The sequence below is a fragment of the Vicia villosa genome, linkage group LG6, assembly GCF_029867415.1.
Source record: "Vicia villosa cultivar HV-30 ecotype Madison, WI linkage group LG6, Vvil1.0, whole genome shotgun sequence".
In the NCBI taxonomy this organism is placed as follows: Eukaryota; Viridiplantae; Streptophyta; class Magnoliopsida; order Fabales; family Fabaceae; genus Vicia; species Vicia villosa.
This window is the reverse complement of record NC_081185.1, coordinates 127,221,075-127,228,474: the sequence shown is the minus strand read 5'-3', so window position 1 is coordinate 127,228,474 and position 7,400 is coordinate 127,221,075. Positions and strand designations below refer to the sequence as shown.

Sequence of the window (7,400 nt, the reverse complement as noted above, 5' to 3'; positions counted from 1 at the left end):
ATCCTCTTGTGATTACCCAAGTTGAATTGAGAACAATCCTCTTAAACTCAACTCTCTTGCTTCCAACAATCCTGGATAGCAAGGACCAAACCAAATAAGTAGAACAAGAAAACAATCATTTTCTATCTACTACTTGTTTTCAACAATCCTGGACAACAATAAATTACAAAAATATTTCTGAAAAATATTAAGAAGTTTGAATACAATGAGTATAACAAAATTCCAATAAAAATTTTCTTCCCTTTCAATATAACAATTCAGAATAAATAATCACTAAGTGCTCAAGAAATTTTTATCTGATATGAAAGTTTTATGTAGAAAAGTTTCTAACTGATTTCAAAGTTATGGAGTAGAATTTTTATGAAAATTAGATTGAAAGAAGTAAATTTGAATGATGAAAAATATGATTTTATAGTGTTCTTGACACCTCTAGAAATCATGACAACCTTTAGATAAAATTGATTTATAAAAGGTGTGATGAAAGTCTGCAAAGAAAATGTGTGAAAATGGTTCAGATTTTCTTAACAAGTTACAGAGGTAAATGAATTTACCAAAAAGAGAAACATGTTTACCTTTCTTGCAACATACAAAAATTTAAAATTTTGCATTAAAGGAAACATGTTTACCAAAAAGGGAAACATATTTCCTCTTTCAAAAAGCACTAGGTAAATCGATTTAGATAAAGGGTGAACCGCCTTCATGTTTCTTTATAACATCCTTTGGAAATATTTTGGCAGGAATGAAGGAAATAGATTTCCTCAAAAGGGAAATAGATTCCCTTAAATAAAAATCCAAAATTTTACTAAGTTAAAATTCATATTTAAAAGTGAAACATGCAAGAATATTTTTTCAAACTTTAGAAGTATTAGATGAAAGTTGTGAGCACCTAATGCTTATAAATTAAAAATTGAGACATTTTACCTTAGCATAAACATCCTATCTTGATTAGGATCAAATTTATACCAATGAAGCTTTCTCCATAATTTTTGACATGATCATTTGATTTTCATTTTGTCTTTATTAAAACACATTGGATGGAGAGTCATGACTTCACAGTTGTTTTATGTTAATTAGTTTACTAACATTATGTTGTCATAACAGGTGAAAGGTATGATACCAACAGGGAAAAAAGGCCAAGCATGTTGAAATTCCAAAAAGAAAGAGTGGCCGACTTAGGACACTAAAAACACGTGACATTGTGGGACATGGGAAGCATGCTGAGGATCCGCTTGTGATTCCTAAAGTAGATGTAAATGTTGGCAGTGCTAAGGAGAAGAAGACTTGGAATGACATCCAGAAGAGCTTGACTCAGTGAAACATCGAACTTATGTAAGTACTCTTTTATATGGAACATCGAACTTATGTATTATGGTGAAATTTGTTATGAAATATGTTATTTGGAACATCAATCTTGCTATGATGAGATATGTGGTTTGCAAATTGTACCACTTGTGCTAATTACTGTCATCAAGGTTTTGTGTTATTTCATATGGACAAGATGTTGGACAGTGGTTTGCCAATTTGTACAAAATGTGCCAAATTGTTAACAATATGTATATTGAATTACACTATGTAACGTGAATTGGACGGTCAAGTGAAAATTATGCAAATTGGACTGTCATATGCAAATTAAGATAAACTATTTCAACACCTTTCATTAACAGAGCTAAAATACATTTCATATCGTAACAATTCAATACATTTTAGTTGAATACCTTCCATGACAGTTGAATACACCTTTCATTAACAAAGCCAAATATTCATTACATTTCATAACAACAAAGCTACACATGCTCTTCCTTGACACTGCAAACTCAAAGAAAACACAACAAACTCAACAATTACATTTCTAAACAAGATACACATTAACGATGAAAGAACACGAAATAAAACGAAGCTTGATATTGGGAAACTACAGAAGCAAACTATATTGTTGAAGGAAGCTTTGATGGGAATAAGAATGAAGAACACGAAATAAAACGAAGCTTGATATTGGGAAAACTGAACGAAAAAGACGAAGGTAAGGTTAAATGAGAATGTCTCAATTTCAAATTTCCACGCTGTCATTCAATTAAAAAAAATAGTTTTAATCCATCTATACTGCCACGTCAGTCTCCGTTAGTAGCAATTAACGTTAGAGACCATTTGTATGAATGCAATTTTTTGAAGAGACTATTCTTTAAAGAACTAAAAACGAAAATGACTATATTTAGAGAGACCAAATACATATTTAACCCAAAATATAATGAATGTCAACCGATAATAGTGTTCTAATCTAACTATGTGATATATAACATTTATTTATTTTAATTAAGATTTTTTTTTGATATTATGTCATTAAGTTACTTTAATTAAAAAAGATTTTTATTTTTTTTGTTTTAAAGTTATTAAATATTTTTAAAATAATATTTAATTAATAATATTACAGTAAATTTTTAATAACTTTTAAAAAATATACATCTACAATATAAGAAAGTTAACTGCTCTGGAAAATACCAATTTGCCCCCTTGCTTCCATGTTGTTCCACGTGGATACTCTCTGCATTCTTTCTCAGCTTCCTTATCTCTAACCTCTTCTTTCAAAATCAACTTTAATTCAAAAAAACTCATCATCTTCTCTTTCTCTCTCATCCTTTTTAACTCTCTTTCTTTCTCTCATTTTTCTCCTTCTCTATCTTTCTTGATCCATTTTCTTTTTGTTGTTCTTCTTCTTCCTTCTCTACCTCTTTCGCTCTCTTTTGTTATTTTGGTATCACACCGAAACAAGAATGGTGTTCCAATCGGTTGACGGTGATGCATCTCTTGGATTGAGATTTTAGGGTTTCAAACCGCGAATCGGTTTACATGCTTTCATTGATGTTTGATTAGAACGAGCAGATTCAGATCAACTATGGAAAGAAAATTCTTCTGTAGATAATATATCTGATTCAGATCATCTGTGGCTTTGGTGTTTTGCTTGAATCAATTGTTTTACTGATTTTATGATTCTTTTGTTTTTTCAGTTTAAAGATTTCGCAAATGATCCCAAACTGGCTCTGGCTCTAGCTCTGGCTCTGTATCTATCATAGTCTACGGGGATTACGACAAACCAACCTTATTAATTATACAGATTTAGCGATAAACTGTAAGTGGGTTATCGTCCTGTTCGAACAAATAACTTAATGAATGAAGCACTTATAGTATAAGAAGCTATAATTTATATATAACCTATTTTAACCTATATTTATAATTTATTTAGTGATGTAAGTCTAATGTTTGCAGAACACAGCGCCGAGACTGATGACGGGGATGCATGGATGGCAAGCCGTGGTCTTTAGGATATCATGCCACAAAGCTTACTTCTCTGGCTGTGGATTCTATGGTGCACGGGCTACACTTTGAGTTGAATCCGGTTTTATTGAGTTATGCAGGTTCGGTTTAGTAAGCAGGTCGGTTCAGTTTGTGTTGTTGCCATCTCTTGCTGCTTTTGTTATCGGTAACAATAATCCCATAATGCATAAATCATGCCCGCCTATGGTGTTAGGCTATTTTAATTTCCTCTCAACTTGTGCATTTTAATATGCATTACATTTTAGCATGAAAGTGTCATGCCATGTCTAGATTTTCTACTCACTTTCTATGATGCCAAGAGTACATTTGAGGAAAGAGAGGACATAAGGCAGCGTCGAAGGTAATAGTTTCCCCTTCTATCAATCTAAATGATCGTCGATTAGTTGTATAACTTAATCTGTATTTTCAGGACGAAATATGTTGAATGGAAGGAAGAATGTTGTCAATTATTTCCGCTTGTGGGAAGTGGTAGATTTGTCACAGCACCTGTAGTTACTAACGATGGTCAACCGATTTAAGATCTAATTGTATCGAGCGTATGCTACGCAAATTAGTAAGCTCTAATCTATATATGTGATTTATTTCATTATTAATCTCTTTTTAAATCAAAGAAATGAATACTAATGGCACCACTAATATGAATCGAGGGGATAACAACATCGGATGATGAGATTGTTCAAACCGATGCCTTCAACAAATACTCCAACCTGATACCGCACGAATCACAGAGCCATCTCTGACGACAAAAGATAAGTTTATCACATATCTATTTTTCAGATTAGTCATAATTGGCTTGGGTAACAAAGACACAATACCAGGGGAGAAATTGATTGTGACAGGTTGGGTTCAGAAGTTGAAGGTACATATTACCATTAATTGCAAATATATACTATTATTGATAAATGCTTATGATCTCTTTGAATTTGAATTTTGCTCTTTGCATAACATTTTTTGTACATTTGTTTCTCATGTATCTCTATATGCAATGTTGATACTGATATCCAGTCTGGCGTGATTGCGACAGAAAGAATTTGACATCCTGATTTGCATTTTATAACCGGTAATTAACAGTGGACGTAAAATTTTATATAAAAATTTTATTCATTTTACCATGGCTTTGTCTCTTATGAATGACCCCCCGCTGTTTTGTTTCCACCACTGTTGTGCTGCTTAACTGACGTTGTTGTTCTGTGCCAAATGTTGTTCTTGTGTGGCACCGTTCCCGTGCGACGTTGTTCCTGTGTTCATGCAAGAGAAACTTTTCGTGTGTGATCTATTGGGATGCAGACTGGAAGAGAACTTGAGCTATCAATTGATGAATGATGTCCTTTACTGTACTTGATAATTCGGGCTCTCGACGAAGGTCCCTGCATGGATGTTGTAATCTTTCCTCTACATGGTTCTTTGCCACCTGAATTGCAGGCAAGTACTTTTTGTTTTTGTACAATTTCATAATTGAAATATTTGCTTATTCCTCCAAATACAATCAATCAAAGAAGAACATAATTAAATATAGTACTCTGATTGCAACACTGCTTGTGATTGCAGTTGTTCAGTAATAAACCACCTTTAAATTTGGCTTTGAGAAATAATTCTGATTATCTTTAATGGTTCAGTAATATTCATTATGTTTTGAACTAATCTATTTATTTTTTCTTACTGTTTCCAATATGTCAATATAGTTCAAGGGAGGTGCTTGCATACCTCCACCCCTAAACTTGCAGCAAATTAATCCATAGACAGGGGACCTTTGCTGATGGGAGTGTCAACAGAAAGCCAGGATCAAGTGGCTCGGGAAGATTGGGACTTGGGGCCACGGCTGATCCAAATGAAGTGAGTCAGTATGATGATGTATATACATCTTACAGGAAGCACAGAAGCACAAATTATCACACTTCAATGAGTGCTAGAGCAGCTGTGAGATAAAGCTATCATAATTAGTTTCACATCGTTGGGTCACTTGGGTGTGTAGACTGGGCCACGTTGGGTTGCCTTTGTTGATGTTTATCTGAAACTGGTATTTTTGTTTTTTATAATTTCATTTTGGCTTATGTGAACTTTAAAATAAGATAAGTAATTATTATAATAGGATTGTATAGTTTACTTCCATAATCACATCAATAATATGCCAAGAGTATGGAATGCTTAGACTGTATATGTTTTGCCTTGATACATGTTTGACATGGTATACTGCAACAAATTGATTGTGTGGACTCATGTGCATAGCAGACCAGGGTTGTATAGCATATATATTTAATAGGATTTGATCTTGGCTGGTAGATGCAGCAGGTGGTTTAAGCAGTAGGGTCTTGATGAAGTTATGCACATAGGCAGGATTTGGTTCAAGACCTTTTCAACAAGTATGCTGGTTTGTTGCAATGATGTTTAGTATTTTTCACTTTTCAGGTCGTTGAAGACAATAACAATCAGATCGAGCGATACAACAGATCTCCTCGGCCGACGAGTAAGCGAAGTAAACTTCACTCGGTTCCCACCCATCACATTCGCAAGATCAGACCACAACGTGAGATCCGTCTCACGACCAGCGCCATGAAAGAAATTAGAAGAATAACTATCAGAAAAAGAGAAATCGTGTGTATTTCACATAATTAAAAGATGAGTCGAACGGTCCTTTTTGTTAATTCTATTTGACTCACATCTGAAGTCATTCATGAGTATAAAGAGTTAATTTGATACTGGTGTGAATGTTAGTATTACTCTTATCTTCACTGATATTATTTTGTTTTCCACCAGCTTTTTGTTATATGTCATGATTGTGCAAAGTGGACTGGTATGTAAATTGGAGCATTTAGTGTTTTATTGAGATTTATTTCCTGTATGTAAGCCAATTACAAATGCTAAGTAGGCTATGATATGCAAACAATTTAATAATCAGTTTGAAATCTAATGGTTTTGGTGAAGGATTTATTATAAACAGTTGGGTTTGTTGTTTCTTACTCGAGTGCTTTTTGATAGGAAAGGAAACATAATATTATACTGGTGATGGGAAAATAAAATTTAATAGAGAATAGAGATAAGGGAGGACAATACAAGTTGGAAGGGGATATGATAAGTATCTTAAATTCTTAGTTGCAAGTCAAGTTGTTGATGTGCTGACTAACTGCAATTCAATCACTCTGATTTAATAACACAATTCTGGCAAGCATTTACAATTTTAACTCAAATTTTCAAATAATATATTTGTAACCATATTAAATTCCTTTTTATAAATATATATTTATTAATGCAAACATTATATTTATAGTCGCATTTCCAACTTGAAAGATATCTCAAAAACATTTTATTGATTACATATGTGTGTTTTCTATAATGAAATGATAATAATCAACTTCTAGATATTTAAGCTCTATTTTCAAAATTAAGCTAATTTGACAAGCAAGTTTTATAGGTATGTATCTTAACTTCATTAATATCTTCATCTACAACTTTTCACTATTTTAAAGATAAGATAATTCTATGGGTCTTCATATAATACGTTATATTGAAACATACAAACCAATATAATTCCTTGCAAATCAATACTTACTAATAAATTTATCATCATAATCTCTACTCACCGATGTCAATCAACTCATATCTATTCTATAGGTATATATGCTACCAATTTTAAATTAAATTTTCAATTTCATTAACTCATCTCATATGTATACTATTTTAAATTAAATTTTCAATTTCATTAACTCATCTCATATGTATACTACTATATGTATACTACTATGTCAATCAACTATATGGATGGCAATTTGGCCAATACGCTATGAGTACCCGTAAAACATGCCCACAACTGATCAGGTAAAATTCCACAAAATGGGTACGGTTATAGGCACGAGTAATTATCCATTAAAAGAAGCGGGTATGAATGCGGGAACGAGTATCTTCTATCCACTCCGCTCGATACCCGCACCGCACTACATATTTATATAATATCATTTATATTATTATATAAAAATGCATGTTTATCAATTTAAAGTAAAATATTGCTATTAAACTATTACACATTTTAATAAAAGTGTTTATTTATTTCTGAACTCAACAATTACATGCATATT

General features: G+C 32.5%; 2 long non-coding RNA genes across 3 annotated transcripts; both read left to right on the top strand.

Annotated features, from left to right (window-relative positions):
* The first annotated feature begins 2,614 nt into the window (after positions 1-2,614).
* LOC131612312 (uncharacterized) lies at positions 2,615-4,751 on the top strand. Of its 2 annotated transcripts, none has more exons than XR_009287346.1 (4): positions 2,615-3,124; positions 3,262-3,670; positions 3,740-3,883; positions 3,978-4,751. It is a non-coding gene; the product is annotated as an uncharacterized LOC131612312 (long non-coding RNA). The 2 variants fall into 2 exon arrangements; XR_009287347.1 differs by having other exon boundaries at positions 3,740-4,189; positions 4,336-4,751.
* Positions 4,752-5,012: 261 nt separating this feature from the next.
* On the top strand, positions 5,013-6,041 carry LOC131612313 (uncharacterized). The gene is made up of 2 exons (XR_009287348.1): positions 5,013-5,347; positions 5,737-6,041. It is a non-coding gene; the product is annotated as an uncharacterized LOC131612313 (long non-coding RNA).
* Positions 6,042-7,400: the final 1,359 nt, after the last annotated feature.